The 26,362-nt window shown below is 38.9% G+C and overlaps 1 long non-coding RNA gene across 1 annotated transcript in view; it reads left to right on the top strand.

Annotated features, from left to right (window-relative positions):
- LOC140252687 (uncharacterized) overlaps positions 1–26,362 on the top strand; it is a 229,876-nt gene that overhangs the window by 74,445 nt on the left and 129,069 nt on the right. The window contains exon 3 of the long non-coding RNA XR_011903692.1: positions 8,216–8,285. This is a non-coding gene — a long non-coding RNA (uncharacterized lncRNA). The remainder of the gene's footprint in view (positions 1–8,215; positions 8,286–26,362) is intronic.

The raw sequence follows: 26,362 nt of genomic DNA, 5'->3' as shown, positions 1-26,362 counted from the left end.
TTTTTTCTTGGCATATATGTGCATCCAGCTTCTTCAGGAATGAGTCAAACGTAGAAGCTAAACTGCTCAGTTCTAATGACTCTTTTCGAATATACTTTTTTGTTAGATCTTGGCTCATGAAACAAAGTCACAGCAAGAATTTGTCCAATCCCCACAGTTTATTTCAATCCCTATTAATTCTTATTATGTATGTGTGGTGGAGGGAGGGATCCTGTTGTCTGAAAACAGGCATAAAACAAAGTATGCAAGATTGAGAAAAAACCTTGGCTCTTAAATTCATGCACCAAAATACAAAACGTTTGCCACTGTTTGAAAACTTCAAGGAAATACTTACCTGGCTTTGTGAAAGCAGTATCAGTTGCCCTGTTGAAATGAGCACAAATTGTTTTGATTCTTCCAGTTCAAAAGTAGTTTAATATCTAAAACAATCTATATAGTGTGGTAAGATGTTATGTGATTTCTTTTCCACTTCAGCACTTCAGCAAGATGGAGAAGATAACAGTGCCAGAACACTGGTTAAAAATAAATAAATAAATAAAAATAATAATTAAAAAAGGCTTATTTATTCTAAATTCTTCTTAATTTACTCATGGACCATGACCATAGGAGAGGATGTAAGAATAGTTGCTTAAAATGATGGGACAAGAGAGGAACTTTGGGACAACTGATTGCCATAGTAAAGGACTGCAGCATGGTTTTCTTTTCTGCTCCACATATGATGCCTTAAACAGCTATGTTGCAATGAACTTTCTTAGATTTTTTCCCTTTTGTTTTACAACATGCAAGTCTCTAGAAACAGTGTATATCTGCTCTAGATAATGCCTAGTTATGTGACCTTAATGCAATTGAGACAATGAAATACCCAAAGGAATTTCCAGCAAGACTTACTCATCTTAGCAGTCTGACAAAGATCTGTTTCTAAAAGTTATTTATTCTTCTTCCAGGCTTCAAAACAGACATAGTAAATTGCAGAGGGTGGGGAGCTGAACATGGACATATGGATTAACATGTACAATTAAAAGATAAAATCACAGCATTTTCTGTGGGATTAGATTTGGATTTAGATTCTGAGTTTGGGAAGTATGTGAAATATTAAATAACCCTGAGAAGGAATTCCATTCTTCTTCATGATGGCCGTGTTGTGATCTAGGTGTATTTTCCAATATCCTGTATAGATACTGTTTGTAGATGCTGATATTAGCAGAGAGGATAAGGGTGAAGTGCTGAAGGAAGGCTGCATATGTGTTCAGGTGTCCCCACAGTTACCTTTTTTATCGGAGTGCTGATACAGACTCCAAAGGTTCATTGTATATGATTTGTCATTTACTGAATCATTGTACTCTCAGTCTCTGAAAGAATAATGAGAGTCACTATGATATTTGTTCTTCTGATTAGGGAGAGACATAAGTGATTTCCCTGAGTGCCTTCATTCATTTGTCAGTCTGCTTGAGCTGGACAGGGACTTAGCATAGCTGGAAGTGACCTGATTTTAATCCCTGCCAAATTCCATTGACTGTGATAAAAGGAAGTGCTTCAGGAAATGTGTAGCTGAGTGGCGGGACATAATTACTCTAGCCACTCAAGCTAGTTATGCACAGCTTGATTAGTGATTTATCTTACTTTCCTGCAAATTTCCAGTAGAGTGATTCATTGTACACAGTAGAATTTGCACAGACTATGCAGAAGTAGGAGCAAAAGTCTGACTATTTTGTAACGTAATTCTATGTCCTGTCTAGCCATTATATTTTGAGGTCTTAATTTGAGAGGTGATTACTAAGAGATGTGTAATGAGGTATCTGATGGCTGTGTATTGTTAAAATTGTCTGATTTTCTGAGAGAGACTGTGATTCTGGCAGTAACTGGGGGTGACATCCTTGCTTCCGGTACAGAATCACCTTGCTGTGAGTAGCATTTCATAAATTCACTGATTAAAAGAACATCAAAAGTGCCTTTTCCAAGAAGTGCGCTTACTAAAGACTGTTAATTTCTAGCGACTTTGTCAACTTTCAGTCAAGTTACTAGCTATATTGGTTCTGTCAGATCTCATGGGCTTTAGATATGGTTCTGCTTTTAAAAAATAGAGAGAATAAGTCATAATAAAATAGTAAAAAAAAAAAAATAATAAATGAAAAGTACTGTAAAAATGGTATAATCAGTTCAAACATTTGCTCTCTCTAAAACAGGCCAGTTCATTCAGGACTGTGAGAATCATCGTGACTTTGCAATTTATACAACACATCCAAAATTTTGACACTCTAACTGCAAGCATTTAATGGAATGTAGTTTTGTGGAGTTGAATAAAGATCTCCCATGCTACCCTTTGGCCACTTCTAGCTGTGGTTTGTGAGGATCCGTTAGCTACATGCTAATTCCAAGAAAAAATCTTGGAATTCCAGGAAAAATTTTGGGAAATTGTAACCACACTCCTCTTAAAGAAAAATGCCTCTATCCTGGAAAAGGGTTGTGGCTTAACAAAGCATTTCCTTGTTAGTTTAAATGCTTTCTAAGCTATGTGCTGCTTTTGTGGAACTCCTTTTTGGTTGCTTGACTGCAGTGCCTTAAAACATGAGCTGAATTGCCTTGTTCATAGTTATAAATTCCTGAGGTGGTGGAAAGGTAGGTATTCTGACAGTGATGATAAATCCCCTTTGTGGATCTGTTCCATAGTAAATATCTCAGTTGAGGATGTAAGATATTGTAAAGGGAATCCAAGTCTTCTTCCACCTCTTTTTGGCCTTCTGATGCACAGTCCAGTTCTGTGAGAAGAATGTTTGTTCTTGCTCATTGGCAGCTTCCCTGCAGTTATTTGTCTAAAAAGCTGTATGCCTTGTGTTTATGTTTAACACCTGGATATAATCCAGAATGCCCAACGGATTCTGAGCTGGGTCATCCTGTCTCTTTATAACCCGTGTTTCTGTTCTCTGTGCACTCTAGAGAGGTTTATTTTATGTAGTCCCACCGAAAAAAAAAAAAGTGGACAAAAAATGTGATGTTATATCCTCCTGCCAAAATTTGAGCTAAATCAGTGGTTGAGGAAGAAGTTCCTCCCAAGTTGTTGACGAGGGTTGGTGGTTCATCAATGAATCCTTTCAGTTAAAAAAAAATAAAATGCTAAATGTAAGGTGTGTGGAGCTGGTGGTAAACTCTTAGTTTGTAGCAACTGCAGAAGTCCTCCACATGATTTAAAATACTAACTTAACAGGGTCTGGAGTCAGCAAAGCCCTGTAAAAAGTTTCAGTCTGATAAGGATGTTCACGAGTGAAACAGAATGGATTAAGTCCATGCTAAAAATACAGCACATCTGTACATGTTTGTTTTTTTTCTGAATGGAGAGGAGTTTACTGTTAGAGAACCTCAGGACAGTTTTATCACTGCTATACAAGTGTTGGGAAGTAGGTGGAAGACCTCAATTGTATTCTTTTCACAGTCAGCCAGATGCACCCTTACCATCTCACCTGGGGCTGATTTCAGTTGTGCTTTTTTTTTTTTTTTAATAGGTTGAGTAAGTCAAAAACCTTTCTTCTATTTCTTCTGTAGCCTCCTGATCAGAAATGGTTCTTCCTTTTTCTTTAAAAGCACCATCTGTGGTTCCAACCACTTGTTTTCAGGTGTCAGAAGTTACTACACTTCATTTTTCCCAGGTTGTGATTTGTGATTGTTTTTTAAACCAAGTTAATGCATTTTTAGTTATGCAGAATTTTAATCCTATCTTATTCTCTTATAATGGTCATGCTGGAACGAATACTTAATTTTACCAATATCCTCATGAATTTCTGCCAAAGAGAACTTAACTTTACGGCAATACAGCAAAAGAGACTGCTCTGCTTAGGTGCTACAGTGTCACTGTGGTTCAGTGTGTCATAAGACTTTCTAGGCTGTAACTCAGCATTTGAGATTTCACTAAAGAGTGAAATCATTTTCAGATTAAATCAGATAAACTGTGGAGGAAGGAACGTATGTTTCTTCAATATCCATATATATTTTGGTTGTCTGCTGGGAAACTGTTTAACTAATTGCAGGCAGGTTAATGTTTCCTTCCAGAAAGTGATGACGACATCTTAATCATCCTAGGTGTATATTTAAATAAATAAATAAATAAATGAGATAATAAATTCATTTTGTTATTCATGTCAAAATGTTACTTCAAGTTTAAAGTAGGCACACATGTTTTTAGTGTCATAGTTCAATTTACTGTTTCAGATTATAGAGAATGATCTGTTAAGTATTGGGGGGAAAAAAGTCTTATTTTTTACTTAAATGACACAAAAATAGTTATATAGATCAAAGGTAACATTAGCAACATACAGAAACTGCTTTGAGAGTAATTTTTGTGAGGCTCTCTATAAAATACATTCATTTGGGATGTCATTTTGCAAGTCATGTATACTACCCTTGAAAAAGCATGAGCCCCCTGAGATCCTGATCACAGTCATAGGAGTTGCTCTTCCAGGCTGGTTGAGTACAGAGCTGGCTGCAGCACCAAAGGATCATTAGCAGAGATATCCTTTTCCTCCCTTGGCTTGCTGCAGTGCTCTGTCTGTTGGAAGTATATTCTTAGGAGTACATCCTCAGTGTGGACTGTTGTAGTTTGTGCTTCTCTATGCTTACGAGATCTGTTCTGAAGGTCACACACTGAACTGGTGATAATTATGGTCTCTTTACAAGAGAGGACACCTCTATAACTTCCTTTCTCAAGGGATATGTGTGCGTTTTGCTGACATTTTTGGTAACAATTTAGACATTTTGAGTCTAAATACCAATACCTGGTTGGTTTTGTTTTGTTTCAATTTTTGATGTGGTTGCATCAAAACAGATCTATTTCTGCAACTAATCCTAGAAGCTTACAAAGTTCATGTTTCTTCTCTCCTTATTTTGAAAAATCCTGACATAGTTGAGGTGCTGGAGGTGACCTCAAAGCCACTAATTAATATTTCAGAATGTTAATGGCATAGCATTAAGAAGGAAGCGGGTTACTAAAGGAATGGCAGCAATCACTTAGTAACTGAAGATGGAACACAACTCTGCTATAAGTGTGAATTTTGACCATCTCCACCCCCACACCCCCAGTATCCGTCAGAAAGAGAAATCATTGAATTCCTGAAATTTGGCACACTTCTTATCCTAGAGAAGATATAAAAAGCAGGGAAACAAATTTAAATCTGAAAGGAAGAAGGGATATGAAGTTTCAGTGGCTTTCAGATTGGCAGGATTTGAGCACTGTATTATAAAAATTATACAAAGTTGCCTTTTTAGTTTTATCCCCACACCCCTGTGGTAACTGACTGCAAGCATGGGAAATACAGTAAGCCTTAAATCTTGAGACAGACTATACCGGCCTGTGATATAATTCACCTAGAAGATAAATGCTCTGTGTGGGCATTATGCCTGCCAGTGCAGGATGAATCTTCAAGAAAACGTGTTTAATAATTACAGCCTTCAAAGTATTAGTACTTTTTTAGAGGCCTTATTCAAGTGAAATTTTGCATGCAGACTCAGAATCCAATTCAGGTGCTTGCTTCAGGATGATTAATTTTCAGACAATTTATTGAATATTTGTCAAATAGTAGAAAGATTTAAAGAAGCCGGAAATGCTGGGGAATGTGATTTTCAGGAATTCCAATGCTGTCAGTCCTGGGAGGGCATAAAGAAGTTTGTTATTCTGAGCTAATGATGACTAAGTCATGTCACTTCAGGATTAAACTTCCCTGGGTAATTCCATCGTTAACCAGATTAAAATAAACATTTTAAAAATGTCACTACAATTCTATTTTTAAAGAAACTTGTTGTGCTTTTGGCTTGTGATATCAATAGCATGTTTTGGCCGTATTATATTGGTCTTTCAGAGGAGCGGCCCATTTTAGAATTTTGGGAAAAGGTTAAGAGGCTATAAAAGATTGTTTTTGAATGTATAAAGATCGTTATTTGTTCTTATAAACACTTCTAGATTTAAACCGATCTTCCTCCAATCCAGCTGCTGGGTCATGGAAAACAGTTCTTTCATGGTAGAAGTATCTGGAAGAATGTAGAAGAGGGAGTGAAAGTGGGTGTGTTTGGGTGAATTGATTTGAGATTTCCTGAGGTCGTGCAGTGCAAGGACTATGCGCAGGACTATGGAGGGCAGTGAGAAAATGATGTAGCTGTAGCCTGTCTTGAGATAGTGAAACTTAAGGGACAGTGCTTGCATTTGCTGAGGATCTGTACAGTTATGCTGACTGAAAGGAAAAGGCCAGGCATATATTGTCTTTTTTTTTTTTTTTTTTCCTTCCAGTTCCTTTTGAACCTCGTTCTTTTGAGACTGTTTTTAGAAAGTTTAGTCATGCTGTGACGTTGGCAATAATTTCCTGGGAGTTCTGGGACTTTCTCGGTGTTGCAACCTTACATATTTGTTATGAAAGTATTTTATTTATGAAACATCTTAGAGTAATCAAGTCAGTTCTGTTTTAGAGCCAAATCTACGCTCTTCCCCATGTGAAACTACTCTTGCAATATTATGTCACTTTCTCCTCTTTAAATATTCTTTGCGATGATTATGACTTGTCTATCATAGAACAAATACCTTATATTTTATTAGATGGAATTTTGAAGAAGTTGCAGAAGAAACTTATTTTGGTTGAAAGTTGCCCAGTTTTTCACTGTAACTGTGTACAAATGTGTGTTATGCATTTTATTATTAAAATTATTATTAGAAAAGTTATTCCCTCCTCTCACATGTAGTAACTTTTTCTTAGAAAATTAGAAGTATGGAATTTTTGGAAGCCTGACTGTGTCATTCATTAAAATGTCAGCTCAAATTCTAATACTGAACTTGTTGCTTCCATGAAAGTTCTAAGCAATTTTTCCTTAGAAGCCGTCAAAAGATTGCTTTTCTATATAGCTGCAAATGCACTTGAGTTCTGTCAGTAGGAGCTTGTACTGTCTTTGCATACAATTTCTGAAATACTGCTCAAAAATACTGTCAGTGAGAGAGAGTTGTTTTTATCCTTGTTTCAGCTTGCAAAAATAACTGTGCTTGTTACGACACAAGAAGCAGGGATGCCTGACTGCTTGTCAGGCAAAGAAGGGAATCTCAAGCAAGATTTGGAGGATTGCTTGTACTGATATTTTTTCATTGCAGTTCATTTCATTTGCATTGTGGTACCAAGAATTTTTAGCATGCATTCGGAACAGCTGTATGCCTGCCTTTGTGTCTGCATGGTCACATTGAACTTGCAGGGTTTTGGTATTACAAACTTCAGCTGGTTTGTTTATTATAACACAGCTGGGCTCCTCAAGTTTGCAGTTGAAATTACAGCAAGCAGTAGAATAGTATGCTTCATTTCACAGATTCATGCTGCATTTCACAGGAGCTTTTAAGTTGCTATTTACAGATTTTATTTTTATTTTTATTTTTTTTAAGGTATAGATGCAAGAACAGATAGATGTTTGTTTATTTGGATAAGGGGAGTTAGTCACTTTCTGGAGCCAAAACCTCAGGGGTGGGTGCTGCTTGACCTCAGTGACTTTAAACTGTCCTAGCAATGTAAAAAAGCTGTTTGTCTGAATTTGTTTTTTATTTTGATATGCTATGTTTTCTGTTGTAATTGTTTTTGTTTTAGAGATGCTGACTGCAATAGAGCACAAAACATACTATGACGGTCAGCACCAATCTATTAAACATACATGAGTCTGCCTTTACAGAAAAATCTAAAGGACTCAGCAGGGATTAGACTGGTTGAGAAGTTTATCTTTCTTCCTCCTTCCCCAGGCTCAAATTTAGCCAAACACCTTTCCTTCCCCTTTCCTAATTTCAACTTCTCATTTTCCTTATGGGTTACACTTAGTTCTTCAAGGTGAGGAATGGTGCAGGAGCCTGGGTTTGTGCATGCAGATTTTGGCCTGCTGTGCTCCTTGTTGTTCTCCTGTTTCTGCTCTTTTATTTTGTATCCATGCTCTTGTGCAGCTCCTCAGAACTGTCCTCTGTCTTGGATATCAGCTGTGGAACTCCTTCCTGGCCATGGAGTGCTCCAGGCCCTGGCTGAAGTAGTCCCATCCTTTTGACACAGAGTGCGGGTTGCATCTTGTGCATGCTGTTGAAGGCCATTTATTTTATATGACAATTATAACAGTGTTCAGTGAACATATGGAATGGTTTATTAACCTAGTTAGAGACTTTTCTGCAAATAAAAGTGGCCTGAGTTCTATACCCTGGCTAATATTCAATTACTTTACTTTTCAGATTGGAAGGTCTTTAGCAGTGGATGCTGAAAGAGGCTCGGCTGAGTGACTACTGAAATGATACCTGAGAGGTAGGAGAATATCGTCCAAATCTTTGCAGTGAATTCAGACCTGAGTGATTTCAGATCAAATTTTCCAGTTCCCATGCAAGTGCTTTCTAATCCAGCTAGTTAACAAAGTGCTATTGGCAACCACTATGACTGTCTGGTTTAATTGCTGATTTTAAGGAGATGTCTAGTGAAAGTATCCATAGCCCAGCCCAAAATATTTAAGGAATGCCAACATCACAAGGATAGAATTGTGCGGGTAACTTTCATGCCAAGAAGGGATGTGCCAGTGTTTTCAGGCAAAAATGAGGTGAATGGCTACTTTGGATGTTGGCTGTAAAGGCTTAAAATCCTGTTCTAACGACTGATGAGTAGGAGTTTACATATGGGACTCGTTTAATATTTTCATATTAAAATAAACTACAAAGGGCTATGGAAGAACAGAGTCCTTTTGAGGAGGCTGGATTGCAAGCTACTCATGGTCCCAGATAGTACTTGATAAGAAGATCCTCATGATATCCCTGTTTCTTGGTAAGACACTTCATCAGACATAAAAGATGAAAAGAAGGTATAATTTATTTAATCTCCTCTAAAAAATGTCTGGTATTTGTGTGGGGGTGAATTTGTTCTTAGGAACTGCTTTGCATTTATTAGTTTTTCTAGCTTGTAACTTTCAAAAAATGATAAAATATCAGTGTGATTGTTCAGAACATTGTGATAGCTGCAGTTTAGTATGCTGGGGTCACGGACACAGCTCCTGTCTGTTGAGGTGACAGAGGCAGTGCAAGTTTGTGATCTCTTGCTGATATTTTGTAGTGAATATGCATCTATATTCTTAAATTGTTTGTTAGAACATTTTTTACTCTCATTCTGGTATAACACAGAGAGACACATCTCTTTTTTTCCTTGGATAGAATATACTGGTTCTACAGAACGAAATTTAAATAATATGTTAATTTTCAAACCACTAACATAAAAGTAGTACTCTATCATGGATACACCATATTATTCTCACAGTAGTTATATATTTTGTAAAAGTAATTGTACCCCATGTTCAGGTCTTTCTTTGGTGAATGAATTTTGCAAAATGCTGAAGACTGCTACTGATGGGACTAAGCTTTAAAATACCTACTTGTATGGGAGATTGGTAATCACAGCCTGAACCTCTGATTAATCAGCTGAGGCAAGTATGGGGTCAGCTGTGGGAGCACAGGTGAGAGTGATGTAGCTGTGCTCCCGGAAGGGGTGGAGCTTGACTCCATCCCCTCTGAGACCTCATTTAAGGGCTGACTCCCACTGGAGCAGTATCTCTTGGAGATCGCTCACCAGGGAGGACTGCCTCAGCTGCTTCAGTCAAGGCACCACCGTTGGTGAGTTTTCCCTTTACTCATTCACTTATATACCTTCTGTACATTTTGTTTCCATCTGTACATTTAAAACCAATACATTTGGCGAGCCAGGCAGGAGCCTGCAAATATCGGAAAAAAAAAATGTCTTTCCTGTGGAATGTATTTAGCTGGTTCAAGGGGGAGAAGATCACCCCCTTAGGGAAAATCCTCCCTGGACAAATACCAGGGTTTGAGGCATCCCCATATTTTCAATTAGCGACGATTATAGAACAATGGGGGCCCTTACGGGTAACGGGCAATATGTCCCCTTACCATCTAACTGAATACTTTCAGGGGTTGCAAAAAGATATTTTGACAACCAAAGAAAGGCAAATGGCTGCATCCATGGCTGCTTGGCCTTTATTGAATGCTTTAAATCAGGCAGAGGTTAAATCAGATAAGATTGAACATGAAAATCAATTATTAAAAGCCTGCATTGAAAAATTGGAGGGCGAAATTAATCTATTAACGGGGAAAAATTCATCATTTTTTTCAAACACCCCCCAAATTAGATATATTACAATGGATGATAGTAAGGATCCTGAAACATCGGATCAAACTAAGGTCACCAAATCTGACCTAGAAGAGCCACTTAAGACGGACTTATTAGAAGTCCGTCCTATGGTAACCCAAAAAACAAAAAAAGTCCAGGAGCGACCAGCAGGGGTGCCTCCTGATCAATGGACCCCTGCTGACTCCTATTTACACGTAACAGCACGTCCATATACACCCACTGAACTTATGGATCTAGTACAGCGCTTCAGGCAAAGACCAAGGGAAAGTGTCCCAGCCTGGCTGTTACGATTATGGGACTCGGGAGCTGAAAGTGTAATAGTTAGCGGCTCCGAGGTATCTAAACTAGCAACTATAACAGTCCATCCTGCCCTGAGGCAGAGATTGTACTCAGGGTCCCAGTTCCCTGAAGAGAATCATTCGATCGTAGATTGGATAATGGCTGCCTGCCGTATGGTATGGTCAAATAAAACAGACATGCCAATACATACAGGAATGTGGTCTTCTATGGAAGACCTACAAAATTATATCCGGGAACTAGGCATGCGAGAGGCTGTCTATGAAGATGTATCTGTTAGTCCGGACATGGTGAAGTTTTCCGCGGGAATGAGGGACCTAATCTTACAACAGGCTCCCTCACATATGTATGGAACATTGGTTTCTATATTGAATCCTCTAGTGGCCGCAGAGGCAGCAGTCCAACATGCTGCCCAATTGGTAGCGGACCTGGGGGAAACGGAGCGCCTAAGAACCAAGCGCAATATTAGAGTAATTGAAGATCCTGAAGTTTTTCCAATAGCCCAAGCCAGGAGATCGGCTCCACGAACCCCTCGGGCGGGACCCATTAGGGTGTCCCGAAAACAAATGTTTAATGATCTACTCCGAGCAGGTGTTCAATTTGCCAAAATTGATGGGCAGCCCAATCACGTTCTGCTTCAGTTGTGGAAACAGCTGAAGGATGAACAAAAATTTCAAAACCGCCCCAAAAGACCGGGGATAAGGCTTATAGAACGACGACCAACAACAGTTTGGAATCTAGAAGACTTTATCGTGCCAAATAGGAAAAAGAGGCCACCTCAGGTGCCTCGGGTCACAGTACCAGAGGCATCAGAGGTAAAAGACCTGAATCTGGCCCAGTTTATGGCGTGATGAGGGACGTCAGTCACCCTAGGGCCTCTAGACGGGACCGGAGGCCCTATGTGGAATTGACAATATATTGGTCCCGAGAAAATGTGCAGAAGGTTATGGCCCTCGTTGATACGGGGGCGGAAACATCTATAATTTATGGAGATCCAACAAAATTCAGAGGGAACAAAGTAATGATTGGAGGCTTTGGGGGACAGACCGTTCCAGTCACCCAAACTTGGGTAAAATTGGGGGTCGGGCGCCTCCCACCACGGGAGTACAAGGTATCTATTGCCCCAATTCCGGAGTACATATTGGGAATTGATATCTTGTGGGGTCTGGCTCTCCACACAACAGTGGGAGAGTTCCGGTTGCGGCAGAGATGCATTAGTATCCGGGCAATTCAGACAATATTGAGAGGCCATGCAAAACATGAGCCTATTTGTCTGCCCAAGCCACGTCGGATTACTAATGTAAAACAGTACAGACTCCCAGGTGGGCAGGATGAAATAACAAAAACAGTGCAGGAATTAGAAAGAGTGGGTATTATAAGGCCTGCACATAGCCCGTACAACTCCCCAATATGGCCAGTGCGAAAATCGGATGGAACATGGAGGATGACAGTGGATTACAGGGAATTAAACAAGGTCACGCCGCCCGTTCATGCAGCCGTACCCAATATTGCCTCCCTAATGGACACACTAAGTAGAGAAATTAAAACGTATCACTGTGTCCTAGACTTAGCGAATGCATTCTTCAGTATTCCGATTAGTGAAGAATCACAAGACCAGTTTGCATTCACATGGGAAGGCAGGCAGTGGACTTTTCAGGTTCTGCCGCAAGGGTACGTGCATTCACCTACTTTTTGTCATAATTTGGTGGCGCGTGATCTGGCTAAGTGGCAGAAGCCACATAATGTAAATTTATATCATTATATTGATGACCTCCTGTTAACATCCGATTCATTAGAGGCGGTGAGACAAGCAGCAGATTTATTGATAGCTTATCTGCAAAAGAGAGGGTGGGCTATAAACCCACAGAAGGTGCAAGGTCCGGGGTTATCTGTAAAATTCCTGGGAGTAATTTGGTCTGGAAAAACCAAAGTACTACCCAGTGCGGTAGTGGATAAAGTCCAAGCGTTCCCAGTCCCTACAACATCAAAACAGCTACAAGAGTTCTTAGGTATATTAGGGTATTGGCGCTCCTTTATACCTCACTTAGCTCAGTTGTTGAGGCCATTGTATAAGCTTACCAAGAAGGGTCAATCGTGGAACTGGGGGAAGGTAGAACAAGATGCTTTCCAACAGGCAAAGCTGGCAGTTAAACAAGCCCAGGCATTGGGTATATTTGATCCGACCCTCCCAGCTGAACTAGACGTTCATGTTACCCAGGATGGTTTTGGCTGGGGCCTGTGGCAACGCCAGAGTTCTGTTCGAACCCCCATTGGATTCTGGTCTCAGGTTTGGCACGGAGCAGAAGAAAGATACAGCATGATTGAAAAACAGTTATTGGCTGCCTATTCAGCGTTACAAGCGGTAGAGCCAATAACGCAAACAGCAGAGGTTATAGTTAAAACTACATTACCGATCCAGGGGTGGGTAAGAGATCTAACTCACCTTCCTAAGACAGGGGTGGCCCAAGCACAGACGGTAGCACGATGGGTCGCCTATCTAAGTCAAAGAAGCAGCTTGTCTTCGTCTCCACTCAAGGAGGAATTACAGAAGATCTTAGGCCCAGTGACATATCGCAGTGATACGCCGAAAGAACCAATGGTCGCTCCACCAGAGAAGAGCCCTGTTCAGGAAGGAAGATATCCTATTCCTGAAGATGCCTGGTATACGGATGGGTCCAGCAGAGGCAACCCGAGCAAGTGGCGAGCTATAGCATACCATCCCTCTACTGAGACAATCTGGTTTGATGAGGGGGATGGTCAGAGCAGCCAATGGGCAGAATTACGAGCCGTGTGGATGGTTATAACTAAAGAACCTGGTGATGGCATCCTGAACATCTGTACGGATAGCTGGGCCGTGTACCGGGGGCTTACTCTGTGGATTACGCAGTGGGCTACCCAGGAATGGACTATCCACGCCCGACCGATCTGGGGGAAAGACATGTGGGTAGACATTTGGAATACAGTCAAACACAGGACGGTATGTGTCTACCATGTCTCTGGTCATCAACCCCTGCAGTCACCAGGAAACGATGAAGCGGACACACTGGCCCGAGTTCGATGGATTGGGAATTCACAATCCGAAAATATTGCCCGATGGTTACATCAGAAGCTACGGCATGCTGGACAAAAGATAATGTGGGCAGCTGCTAAAGCATGGGGGCTGCCTGTACAGTTATCTGATATCGTCCAAGCATGTCAGGACTGTGACGCTTGCTCGAAGATGAGACCAAGACCGTTGCCTGAAACAACATCCCACATTGCTAGAGGATATAGTCCTCTTCAGAGATGGCAGGTTGATTACATTGGGCCCCTCCCTCGGTCTGAGGGGGCGAGATATGCCCTGACCTGCGTTGATACTGTAAGTGGACTGCTGCAAGCCTATCCCGTACCAAAGGCAAATCAAGCATATACAATTAAGGCACTCACTAAACTGATGTCTGCATATGGGACACCTCAAGTCATCGAGAGCGACCAAGGGACTCACTTTACTGGAGCGATGATACAGCGCTGGGCAGAAGAGAACAACATTGAATGGCGATTCCATCTGCCATATAATCCAACAGGGGCAGGCCTTATTGAACGCTACAATGGTATTCTTAAGGCTGCCCTGAAGACAGACTCCCAGTCCCTGCAGGGGTGGACAAAAAGATTATACGAAACCCTGCGGGACTTGAACGAAAGACCTCGGGATGGCAGACCCAGTGCTCTGAAAATGTTACACACTATATGGGCCTCCCCTCTTAGGATTCAAATTACAGGTGCTGATAATGAGGTAAAACCGCAGGTTGGTAATGACAATAATCTTCTGCTCCCTGCCCCTGAGAATCTAAAACCAGGAATCCATAAGATAAATTGGCCCTGGAAGGTGCAAGTAGGACCTAAGTGGTGTGGCCTACTTGCACCTTGGGGGAGACTATTGGAGGTGGGAGGTTCAGTTACCCCCTCGGTGATAGGTACATGGCCTACTGACATCGTGGTCAATACTCCGGTCTTTATTGCTAAAGGGACACCCATCATGTCCCTATGGCAGATCAGGACTCCTCCTCTGGTGCCAGATATAGTTATACAGCCACAGATATCTGGCCAGAGGGTATGGTATCGGAGGCCGGGACATAATCCGGTGCGAGCAGAAGTATTGACCCAAGACAAGAATACGGCCTGTATCTTGCCCTGGAGGGCAGACCTTCCTCTCCTGGTACCCTTGAAACATCTGTATTACTCTCCCTAAGATTCTAAGCCTCTAGGACCATCAGAGAACAATTTGTGTGGACTGATGAAACGCAAATGGACCTGCACCTCGAGATGGCTTGTCTCCAGTAACATCTATCAAGCACTGGCCCACGGAAGATCGTGAATACCCATCCAATCATCATTTGAATAACATCAGTATTCGGTGCGACGGGAAATTGTATCAGCGTCGCGTTGGGTCTCTGTGATAAGGGAAAACTCACCTAATCATTGGTTCACGCTGTGAAGGGGTGGAGTGTATGGGAGATTGGTAATCACAGCCTGAACCTCTGATTAATCAGCTGAGGCAAGTATGGGGTCAGCTGTGGGAGCACAGGTGAGAGTGATGTAGCTGTGCTCCCGGAAGGGGTGGAGCTTGACTCCATCCCCTCTGAGACCTCATTTAAGGGCTGACTCCCACTGGAGCAGTATCTCTTGGAGATCGCTCACCAGGGAGGACTGCCTCAGCTGCTTCAGTCAAGGCACCACCGTTGGTGAGTTTTCCCTTTACTCATTCACTTATATACCTTCTGTACATTTTGTTTCCATCTGTACATTTAAAACCAATACACTACTTAAACTCCACTGATATCTATAGGACTACTTATGTAATTAAGATTGAGCATGTGATGCGGTATTTTGCTGGACTCAGGTCAAAATGCTCTGTACTTTGCATCTTGGATTAACATGGATAATACAAGTTTTAAATCTTAATTTCATGATTATCTGGACAAAACAAGATACCTATCTGGTAATGCAGTATGCTTGTGATCTTCTGTTCAGATTCCAGTGTGTATAGACAGAAGTGTGTCAGGGCCACTTGCATTGCAGTAAAAGAAGGGCCACCCAAATCATAGGATAATGCATTCACAATGCATTTAACTAACTGATTTAACTGATTTTTAGAAAAATCTTTATGGTGTATCATGTATTAGTGCACACATGTCTGATACCTAGCATGACTCATGTTTAGTTATTAATACAATCTCAGAGATAAGGTATTTGACAAGAACAAGCTTTTATGCATGCTGAAACTAAGATGGTTATGTAATAGTAGTAGTAGTAGCAAAAAACTTTTTCAAAGCCTCATGGAAACCATTCAGCAGTGGGAACTAGATGCCAACTTCATTATCACCTATAAGGAAGCAAACAATGAAGCTTTGTAGGCTCACAGGCTGTGTTTGAAACAGGAGTTATAAGTGCCAGCAGGTAACTCAATCATTTTAATGCCCGTCAGATGGATATGTCTGTTATCAAAGCAATTAAATGTATTTTAAATGCGAGTTAAAATTTCTTCAAGGTATGTTTATGGGCTGAAGGTAGGAGGATGCAGTGAGCCAGGCAGTAAAGTAATAGGGGCCATATTAAAATTATCTTAACCACTAGTGTCAGGACATTTTACCATGGAAATAAGTGTTTTTATGTGCATTTTACAGATGTGAAAACGAACAATTTAAGAGTTGTGATCAAAGGGAACAGTAACATTTTAAGCTAAGAAAAGAAATTGCTAGAGAGAGAGATGAAGCACCGGAAATAGTTTTTTATTGCAGTGTTTTTATGGGTAAAATATTCTTATATTCTTTTTTTTTTTTTTTTTTTTTTTTTTTTCTCCTTCCTCTGGATCAATTCATTGAGAAACTGTGAGAACAAATCAATGAACAGTGTCAGTTAATAAGGATTTTCCTTTGTGCAGTTACATCCGACACTTTAAATAACAAAATAACAGTGGGAAGAGGCTGATCTTGAGAGGATTCTATAGGATCTGAAATAGATTATGTAGAAGCCCCTCCCTGACAAAAAGCCTTCTCAAAAAGATATTCAGTGCCCTTTACAGAAATCTCAAGAGGAGCTCTGGTCAATGATGAAGTGCTGAACCATATCAATTCTGATTCCAGTCTTACTGTAGAATTGAACTAACGGTAATTTTCTACTCTGGAGTGCAAAATCTAGAAAATCTACTCTGGTACTGTTAAAAAAGATGATGTAGAAGAAGATGTGTTAGATCCACATCTCCTCAGTTTTGCTCTCTGCAAAATTTCTCTACAGGTGAAATAAGTTCCTTTTGATTTAAGAATACAGACAACTGTTACTAATACTGAAACAGTAATTTGGAGAAGAAGTTGGAATTACAGTGTTTGGTCTCTTCAGTGGAGTAGTTCCTTTATGTGCTTCCTTAAAGAGGACAGACAGAGCACCACTGAATAATACCTCTGCCGCTCTTTAGGCAGTTCTGCCCAACCTTTTTTTGATGTAGCTCAATGTTTCTTCCTGGGACAGGATTTCATCTGGAATTTATTTCCTGGCAGTGTTTGGCTTTTGCTATTCAAACCAAGCAGATTGCATTCAATAAAAGTTGTTCAAAGGCGTTGCCAAGAAAAAAGGATCCAACCTGCTGAACTTTGACAGGTGCACTGATATCCACGTGCATCCCTCAGATGTTGCAGTGTTAGCAGTTATGCATAATAAACCACCAGATTGTCCTGTGATAATGAGATTCCAGTTAAATTCTTCTACTCGTTAAAATGAATAGTAGGGGCACTATTCCTATACTGTTCCACTGACTCGAATTTGAATCTAGTTGTGGCAACTGATACCTCTTTACAAGTAAGATACAGCCCTCCTCTTTACAGTCATGAAAATGTAACTAGAAGAATTTTTAGTTTGTAGCAGGTGCTATACAACCACTACGTGATAAAACCAGAGACAGAATTTGTTACCCTGAGATAAAGTCCTGTGTGCTGGTGCAGCTGTTCATCAGCAGCACTTTCCCAAAACAGAAGAGCAGGGGAAAGTTTTGGGTGGGATTGCTCATTCATTTTGAGTGTTTCCAGCAGAGATTCTTCCATATCAACTATATGACCTGTCAGGCTTTAAAATACCATAGCATACTTTTTCTTTTGTTCTATTTATTTTACTATCTCTGGTTCTCCGTGGAAATTACTTTCTTTAAAGCTCTTAGGATGAGAGAAGAATCCTTGGTAACAGTTTGTTGTAATAGCTTTCTTTTAATTGACGCAATTTTGTTTGAATATGTTTGTTGTATTGCAACTCTTGGGCACTATGAAATTTGGAAGGCAGTTTGCTAACAGGACCATGAAATCAGCAACAAATGTTGTAGTTTATGCAGACAGCTGATTTAAAAAAAACAACATAGTTGTAAATTGGCTCTAAAATAATCTATTATAATTTTGAAAATGAATTCGGATTTGATACATTTTATCCGGATCAAGAGGTGGAGTTCAGTGGACCTAAGTTTTGTCTGCATTGTAGCTATTGATATCCGAGTTAATTATGGCAAAAGCTGTTACTGAAGTTTAATGAGCAATTTATGGGACTGAAACACAGAAAACCCTAGAACGTTCAGCTGTTTTAACATGAACATGTTCTTACTCTATCAGTGCTTATTTAAAGAAATCATAAAACCTCTTCAGCAACATTTATGTGGAATCATATAAAAGGAGATGAACTCACTGTTATTTCAAAGACATCAGTTTCCTATTTCCTGGATAACAAGCAATCTGGAGGATTGCAAAACTTACTTATATATTTCAAAAGATCCACAAGTCTTATCAAAACCAATATTTTCATGTAGGATCCTCCTCTAAAAATGTATATGTCTGATCTTTGAAGACACCTTATTATAGAACACTGGCTGAAATGCTGATTGTGTAATCAAGCTGGGATTTGATTTGTTTTTCTTCTGTTAGTCATGGATGCATTAAGAATGAATTAGCATTGCTTGTGATGACAGATTTAATATGTTGTTGTCCTCCGGCTTATTCACAGAGTTCTGTCTGTGTATACTTACACGCTCACATGCTTGTTAGTATTTCAAAAGCTACAAAGTGCAGATTTTTCATGGTAAGGAGGCAGCAGTGTTTCTACTGGAGATGGATTACATTTGTCTTTGGTTGTCATTTTTTTTTAGTCACAAAATAAAACATAACTCTAAAATGTTTCATTTCAGTTCAGATTTTGGATGTAGGTTCTTAGACCTCTTTCTATGAAATCTAGATGCAACAGAATTTTGGTATTCTCCCTTCTTATTCTTTTACCACATAAACTTGTTTCCAGAATTAAGATAAAAAGGTTTAAAAAAAAAAAAAAAAAAAGGAAAAAAGAAAAAACAAAACAAAACAAAAAACAAAAAAAAAAAAGTGACTTCTGAAAAATTTCTGTTTGATATGGGGGAAATACATACCTGACTACCTCTCTTTAGTCAGGGAGGTAACACTTTTCCTGCTGTGTGTGTTGTCCTTTGAGCCAAGGTTGTCATGATGCAAATAGTGTCAGATGTGTTTCAAGGTCTGCTGTTAAAACCTAGCCCTGTATAGGATTACCTTTTTATTCTTCTTGCCAGAATTTCCTTGGGAGAGAACTTGTAAGAAATACATTCATGCCTCACATTTTAAGGCTTGAATACCTTTTTATAGCAGGTAATAGATAGGTCTCTTTGTGTTTAATAGTAGCTGTTATTTTATCATACATCTGTTGCAGAGTACACGTGAGATAGGTTGGCAGTAGTTTCTATCAGCTGCTCACACAATTTATTTCCATTATTTTGTGTCTGTCTAAGTGAAGTTATGTTGTAGTCCAAGCCAAAATTAGTTATGCTGAGACACACATAGTAATGTTATGATTATCTCTCAGTATTACTGGAAATAGGCAACAAATTACTCATTATGTGTTGTTTTGAGTTCTTTTCTATCATAAATTCTGTAAGCAGTGTGACAATGGATGTAAACTGAGATTATTTGCTAAGTGTGCATTGCCAGAAGATAGTAAAAACTGTTCATTTTCTGTACTTTCCATATTTTAGAAACTCATAATTCATCTTGCTTTTTTCATCTGTGTCTGAGCCTAACGATGACAAACTGAGAAATGAAGTAAGAGCACTTACCTGAAATCTCAAGCAGTGTACTTTTCGCTTGGCATGGACCTGCATATCTTTTACTTTCCATTTCTAGGTACAAATGAAATAGATGAAAAATATAATCAAATGGATGGATTCTTTTCCACTCGTGACATTCAAATGCAAGCTGGGAGGCAGTCTGGCATAACTATCTGATGAGGAATGTTGAATTCTGCAGATGACTTTGATTGCAGTCCCACTGTTAGTGGACCGTATATTTTATTCTGGAGTTGTTTTTTAGTTTAATTTCATCCTAGAATATACACTGCCTCCTTTCTCATCCTTTAACAAACGTTCTTTGCAGTGTCACATCAAGACCCACTGTGTATTGGAGAATCTGAGCTTTCATTCAGTAATATTCTAGTCCTGGTTGTCTTAGGAGGGCAACAATACTAGAAGATTACCAAAAGCTATTAAATTAACGCATTTTTCCATGGGTTTTTAACCGCAGAGTCAGGTTTACTACTTGGAGTTAGTGATAGTATCTCCTACTCCAATATTTTCTGTAACTGATGCTTTCCAACACTGGAAAATGATGCCAACGTGATGGCACTAAGTATTGAGATAAGAGTTATTGTTCAGCCATCTATAACTAACAATATCCAATAATTGACTAAATATATATTACAAAAGTAATACACAGTTTGGGGGTTGCTCAATTAAGGAAAATTAGATTACATCATCCTAGTATTCTCACTGACCTAGAACAGTGGAAACTCTGTATAATATATTTATCCGTTATGAAGTTATCCTCTGTGTTTGTACCCATCCAAACAAAGAAAAAAAAAAAAAAAAAAAGACTCCCTAAAGTTCATCCTCAGGATAAGGGAGGTTTATGACTCAAGGAGAAAATCCAAAAGAAAAAAAAAAAAAAAACAGACCCAAAACAATACAGAAGAACGATCAAATATTTTCATGATGAATATTGGCAGTATATTTTCCTTATGTTCAGTGATATTTTATTAGTCATTTCCCATTTTCCCATAATTTTGTCCAACTAGCACACAGTTTTGAATTTTTTGGCAGATGACCAAACCTTTTGTAGTAGTGAGTGATAGCACTTTTTAATAAGCAAGTATTTAAGAAGTTCTGATGCTTACAGGAAATTCCAGGAAATACAAATCCAGTTGGATTTTAAAGCACACACACACACACACACACACACACACACACACACACACATTGGCAGTTGTAGCTATTGAAATTCTTCACTCAAAAAATTAGACAGTGGGTTTAAGCAGATGTGAAAAGAGGTTACATTAATGTCTTGTGCTTAATGTAAATTCCAATCTGTAACAGATGATGGGAGAGGAACAAAAAGTGGGCTACTGCACCTTTGTCTTAAACAGACTGTTCCCTCTTGTGTTGCATTTTCTATTCTGGCTCAAGGGATGATAAAGGATGTAGATGAAGTGTGAGAAATCTTTAAGAAAGCTGTAATCAGTTAGGTCTTCTCTAATGGTACTCGTCTGAATGGGATTCTGAGATATTCCTTGAGCCATCTGACTGGCAAACATGTTCATCTTATGGCTCTAGACATGCACGCCATAGGCTAAATGAAATGTCATTACCCTAAAGAAGTCAGACATCTTTACCTGTCAAATAAAAAAAACCTGAATTTATTGTGAGTCAAATCCCGCAGTACGCACAGGTACATTTTCCACTACCATCTGCCTGAGTCAGACCTTGAACCCAATAGCACAAGGTATATCTCACTGTTAAATTTGTAACTCCTCCTTCAGCTGTCCTGGACAGATGTAATGTTGTGCCCAGAGATCTGTTTTTCTGAGTGTTTTGGTGTGGTGGAACCAGGTGGATGAGGAAGTCCCACCTTCCAACCATGGTTTTCCAGTCTTTTGAATAGGGATCTATATATAGATTCACATGTGAGACTGTCATGCAAATACAGACTTGTTGGAAAGGGAAAGGAAACTTTTGCCTTTAGGAAACAGAAACATCTAAGATCAGGCAACCTGAATTTAAAGAGAGAATGATGAACTTTTTCTAAAAGTTGCTTCCACATTTGTTTAATTTGTAGGGTTTCTTATTTGTTCTCATATTTTTCAGCTGAAATAATGCTCAATTGTTTGATTAATAAGTTTGGAGGTTCTTACTTAAAATCCATTTTCTAGAGCTTTTTTTAGTTTTGCATAACTTTTGTTTTAAAAAAAATAAATAAGTAATATTTTGCCTTTGTTTCCTCCTCCTATTTCCTTAATTTTTGTACAATCTGCCCGTTCTGGTATTTGATATGTAGGCTTGTTTTACTTCTATAAAAAAAAAATAATCATAAAAACTATTGCTCCTTTACACATGATACAATAGTAACATTGGTAGCAGCCTCAGTGAACTGGAATTTCCTGTGTAGTGGACATACCATACCAGAAGCGTGAGCTAGTTAAGCCACCAGATAAACTAGTGACTTTCTCAAAGCTGCTGCTTCCATTAAATATACACCACTTAATTATTCCTTCATGCAGTTTGTCCTAGGCAGACTGTAGCATACTCCTTCCCAACAAAATTGCCTGAAAGGCTGTCACTTCAACCTCAAGAGCTTCTCTGCTTTGAAAGATATGTTGGCGATTTGTAGCAGTAGCGTTATGTACATACATAATTATGTTTTGGAAACGTGTCTGTGAGAGAACATTATTTTCCGGACAGGACTACTGGTTTACTTTGAATAAGTCTCCTGCTTTGCTGTCTTAAAATGGCTAGTGGATTGCTTTGCAGGATTAGGTCCCTGATGTAAGGTCAGAAAAAGGGCTCCAGACTTGTCCTTTTCCAGAATGTAATCTCCACATATTTATCCTATCTTATTTCCTAAAGATGTCTGATATTGCCTAGTATAAAAATCATCCTGACTTCCCTAGGGAAAAGCACTTTCCAGTACATCTGTACAGAAGCACAGTACTAAAATAGTACTAAAGTAGAACAGAAAAAAGAGACACACTCTTGACAGTGAACATTAGTGGAAGGGAACTTGAACACAGTAGGAAAATGTTTGTTTCTGTTCATGGAAAACTACGGTGAATTGTAATTAATTTTGTTATGATGTTAAGTACTTTCTGAAAAAAAAAAAACCAACTAGAAAAAGTAATAGTGTTAAAATTCTTTTCTATTTTTATCCAAGGAAACAATGGTGAGGTTTTAATTTAGCAGAAGTTGGTCAGTTCTCATTCCTTTGGCTGAGAAATTGAGTGATCAGCTGTACTTTACTGACCTGTTTTGGATAGAAAACTTTTGTACTGAAAGACAAAGAAAAAAACCTTTTAAATAACGGTTCCAGAAGAAATATGTAAAGTTATGCCAGAATCACAGACATGCTTGTTAGAAAGGACCACAGAAAGTCTCCCGGTGGAACAGTGCTATTGCCAAAGCAGTCAGATCAGCAATAGTTTTATATACTCATGTTTTAAAAACCTCTGAGACATAAGTTTTCTTAGCCTCTTTGGGTAACTGTTCCAGTGACCACCTTACTAGTGAAAATGGTGTTTTTTCTACTATCCAGTCTTATTCCATCAGGTCCCCTGGATTTTGCTCATCTGATAGCCCTCCTCCTCCTCATAGGAGAGACTCCATAACCTCTCTGGGCAACTTTTTTTGTATTTTATAGTTAGTGACTGAGAAGGTTAAGTTACAGGAGGAAATGCTGTTTCACACATGGAGGAAAGACACAGGGACAGGGAGACAGGTTATGGAGCTGTTTCTTCAGTTCTGAAGGTAAGGGAAAGGTCTAGTCTCATTCTGCAATGCTCTCTATTCCTCCAGATGTAACAATAATATACATGTCTGTAGAATAGTGCTGCTAACCATCCCAACTCTATAGTGGAACTTAACCTTTCAGCTGTTGGGAATGAAGAAGCTAAAATAGTGCAGATCCTGAAAATGTCTGTGCACAGAAACATTACCATTAAATTAGAACTCCTTTCACATCTCCCTGCAGGCATGTGGATCAGGCATTTCATTAAACACTTATTTCTGATAGATTTTGGAATAGAAATATACATACACACATGTATGTGTAGATGTAGTCGTATGTCCTAGCAGCAGAACTGAAAGTTCCCTTTAATCAGGGGAAAACATAAGCAGCTCAAATATACAGTTGTACAGCCTTAGTAATAAAGAAACTTAAATTACTTTCTTCTTGTCCCAATTTGTGCAGAAGTATAAAATATATGTAAGTCAGTGGTTATGTGAATGGATGGTCTTCCTGCATTGACTTGATATCAAAGGTGCCTGAACATGAAGTAGATGCATAACATATTCTTAGGAAAGTCTTGGTCATGCAGTAGCATCATTACTTTTGAGGTTCGTGTTACGTGTATCTTTGAAACTCAGAATGGAATAAAAAGAGCATAAGTCTACATAGCGCTGGTGAATTTCTCAGTTTTTTTGCTAATTATTTCAAGACTAGGCAAATTGAGAGTTATACAACATGTGATAACAATGTGATGCTGAGATTGTTGATTAACAGATATAAAGAATTCCAGATTTATTACAGTGTTCTCTGCCTTACACTAGTTGACTTGCAGTGTTCCCTGGAGCATTCAATGATTTCTGTATCACACTCAGCTAGAAATTCCGTACCTCTTACAGTGCCAAATCCACTATAAATTGAATTAAGCATGTCCTTTAAAGTAATTTATTACTCCCAGTCTTTTGATTGCTGCAACAGTTTCAAACATCTGGACTTGTCATATTGTATTATCTCAGAACAATAACCATAAACAGAGAGCTGATCTGTTTAATAGAGTGGTATATACATAGGGCCACAAAATCACAACCGAGAACATGCGTACTTCCCTACTTAGGGCCTTATATGAGGACAATGTACACTGGGCACTTTGTGCCTCCACCTTAGATTTTGAATGAAAATATATTTAACAGACATGAATGCTTTATGTTTGCTTGGATTCTTTTTTTAAATAGAGAGCTGGACTTTTTTTCTTGTTCAGAGTAGGAAAAAAAAAATCATTAGAAATCTTCTATTTCATTTGTTTGTATTTTAGTAGCCATCCTAACAGAGGTGAATATCTATCTAATGCAATCAGTATTTCATGATCTGCATTTGTGAGAAGGCCTTGTATCTGTTTTTTCACAAATGGTGTGGAAAAAAAATTACTTCCTGAATTACCTGTATGTTTTATCTGTTTGTTTTTTCCCTATTTTATAAAATAGTAAATAGCTAAGTTATTTGCCAGATGTTACAAATTTTTATTGCTAGTAAAACAACCTTTGAAGATTCTTTTGAACACCTGTAAAATCATGTGTTGTCCTCGCCTTGGAACATGCTGGATGGATCTAGACCTGGTGATAGGTCCAGCCGGTTCATCTCTAGCTTCAGAGCTGACAACAGGCATATATGTAGGAGCTTGGAGAGACAATTAAGTGTCTCATAGGAGTGCATTTTGAAAGATAAGTGGGAGTGGTGTAAGACTTAGCTAGGATCTTCAGAAGTGCTGACTGTATGTGCTGACACAGATGTACGCAGATAGTTTGTTTTCTCTGCCTGTCTTTGCTGCTGAGCAAATAACCACCATGCTGGGGTGTTGTGGACCAAGGCTGCTTGTCTGTGCTGGCAGGAGATATTAGGTCAAATGCAGTGTAGTGCTAATGCATACGTGCTGAGTCTGGCTTGTCTGTATCAGGGGCTAATTTGCAGGGAAGAAGCCGTGCTTCTTTACACTTGTGCATGTTCCACTTTTTTCATAGGAATTTTATTGACTGCAAACCTTCAAATGGCTTACACATATCTGAAAACACCCCTCCTTTTATGCTGTAAAGAGTTTGAAGTTTTCAGTCTGTAAAGTCAGAATACAGTAAAGAGCACATATCAGCTTTGGATGTGAAACAACATCTGATCAGGTTTTCAGTTTAAAAGCACCATATTAAGCTTTTAATTTACACTAAATAATCTAAATAATTTTCATAGCTAACTGAAATTTTGTATACAAGTTTTCTTTTTAGCAGCTAGGAATAAATATATTCATACAAAAATGTACAGGTATAGACAGTAAGGCTTACACTTTTATCTTGAAACTTTAATAATTAGATCCTCTTTTCAGACATTCCTGCCTATCTCAGGCATTTCATTCTGCATTTCTATTCCAAAACTTGCTGTTGTGAGCTCTGTCCTTGGATCTGTATTGTCATTTTCAGTTCATAAGGCATATGTTCTGCTGTCTACAAAATAGGAGTTCTATTTCCTGAAAAAGTAAATAAGGTTTCAGGATGTATTTTGTTGCTTCATACATATAAAACTAAAAAGCCTTAGAAATATTTCATGGCAAGACCAGCAGAATGCCCAGAAAACAAATTGCTTGGAACTCATGTGGTGGACTGAAGTTGACATCTCTTGCTAAAACTCAAACAACGGGTTTTTAAAAATTGATAATTTTTTTCCAGTGACTACAAATGGTTGGCATAAAACAAACATACTTCATATTTAGGTGAGATGTCACGGTAGTACAGCGGGCTCTTTGCAGCACCAGTCTCTACATGACACTTCTTACTTCATTAACAGCACACAGATGCTTCTTTCTCTCTTTTTTTCTTGGTTTTCCCCTCCTCTGGCTCTGTAATCTTGTTCATCCCTCACAATGGTTTTCTAGTTGTAGGCCTTTTGTTTAGGGAAAAAGGGAAAGAAACTTTTTTATAACTGTAATGTCAGGGCTGCTCACCATAAGAGCTAAACAAAAGAAACACAGTGCTGCCTTTAAGATAAGATCTTTGGTGTTGGAAATGCCTTGTAAAAGATGTTATA

Source organism: Excalfactoria chinensis, chromosome 5 (assembly GCF_039878825.1).
Source record: "Excalfactoria chinensis isolate bCotChi1 chromosome 5, bCotChi1.hap2, whole genome shotgun sequence".
Classification (NCBI taxonomy): domain Eukaryota; kingdom Metazoa; phylum Chordata; class Aves; order Galliformes; family Phasianidae; genus Excalfactoria; species Excalfactoria chinensis.
This window is presented reverse-complemented; position numbering and strand designations above follow the sequence as displayed.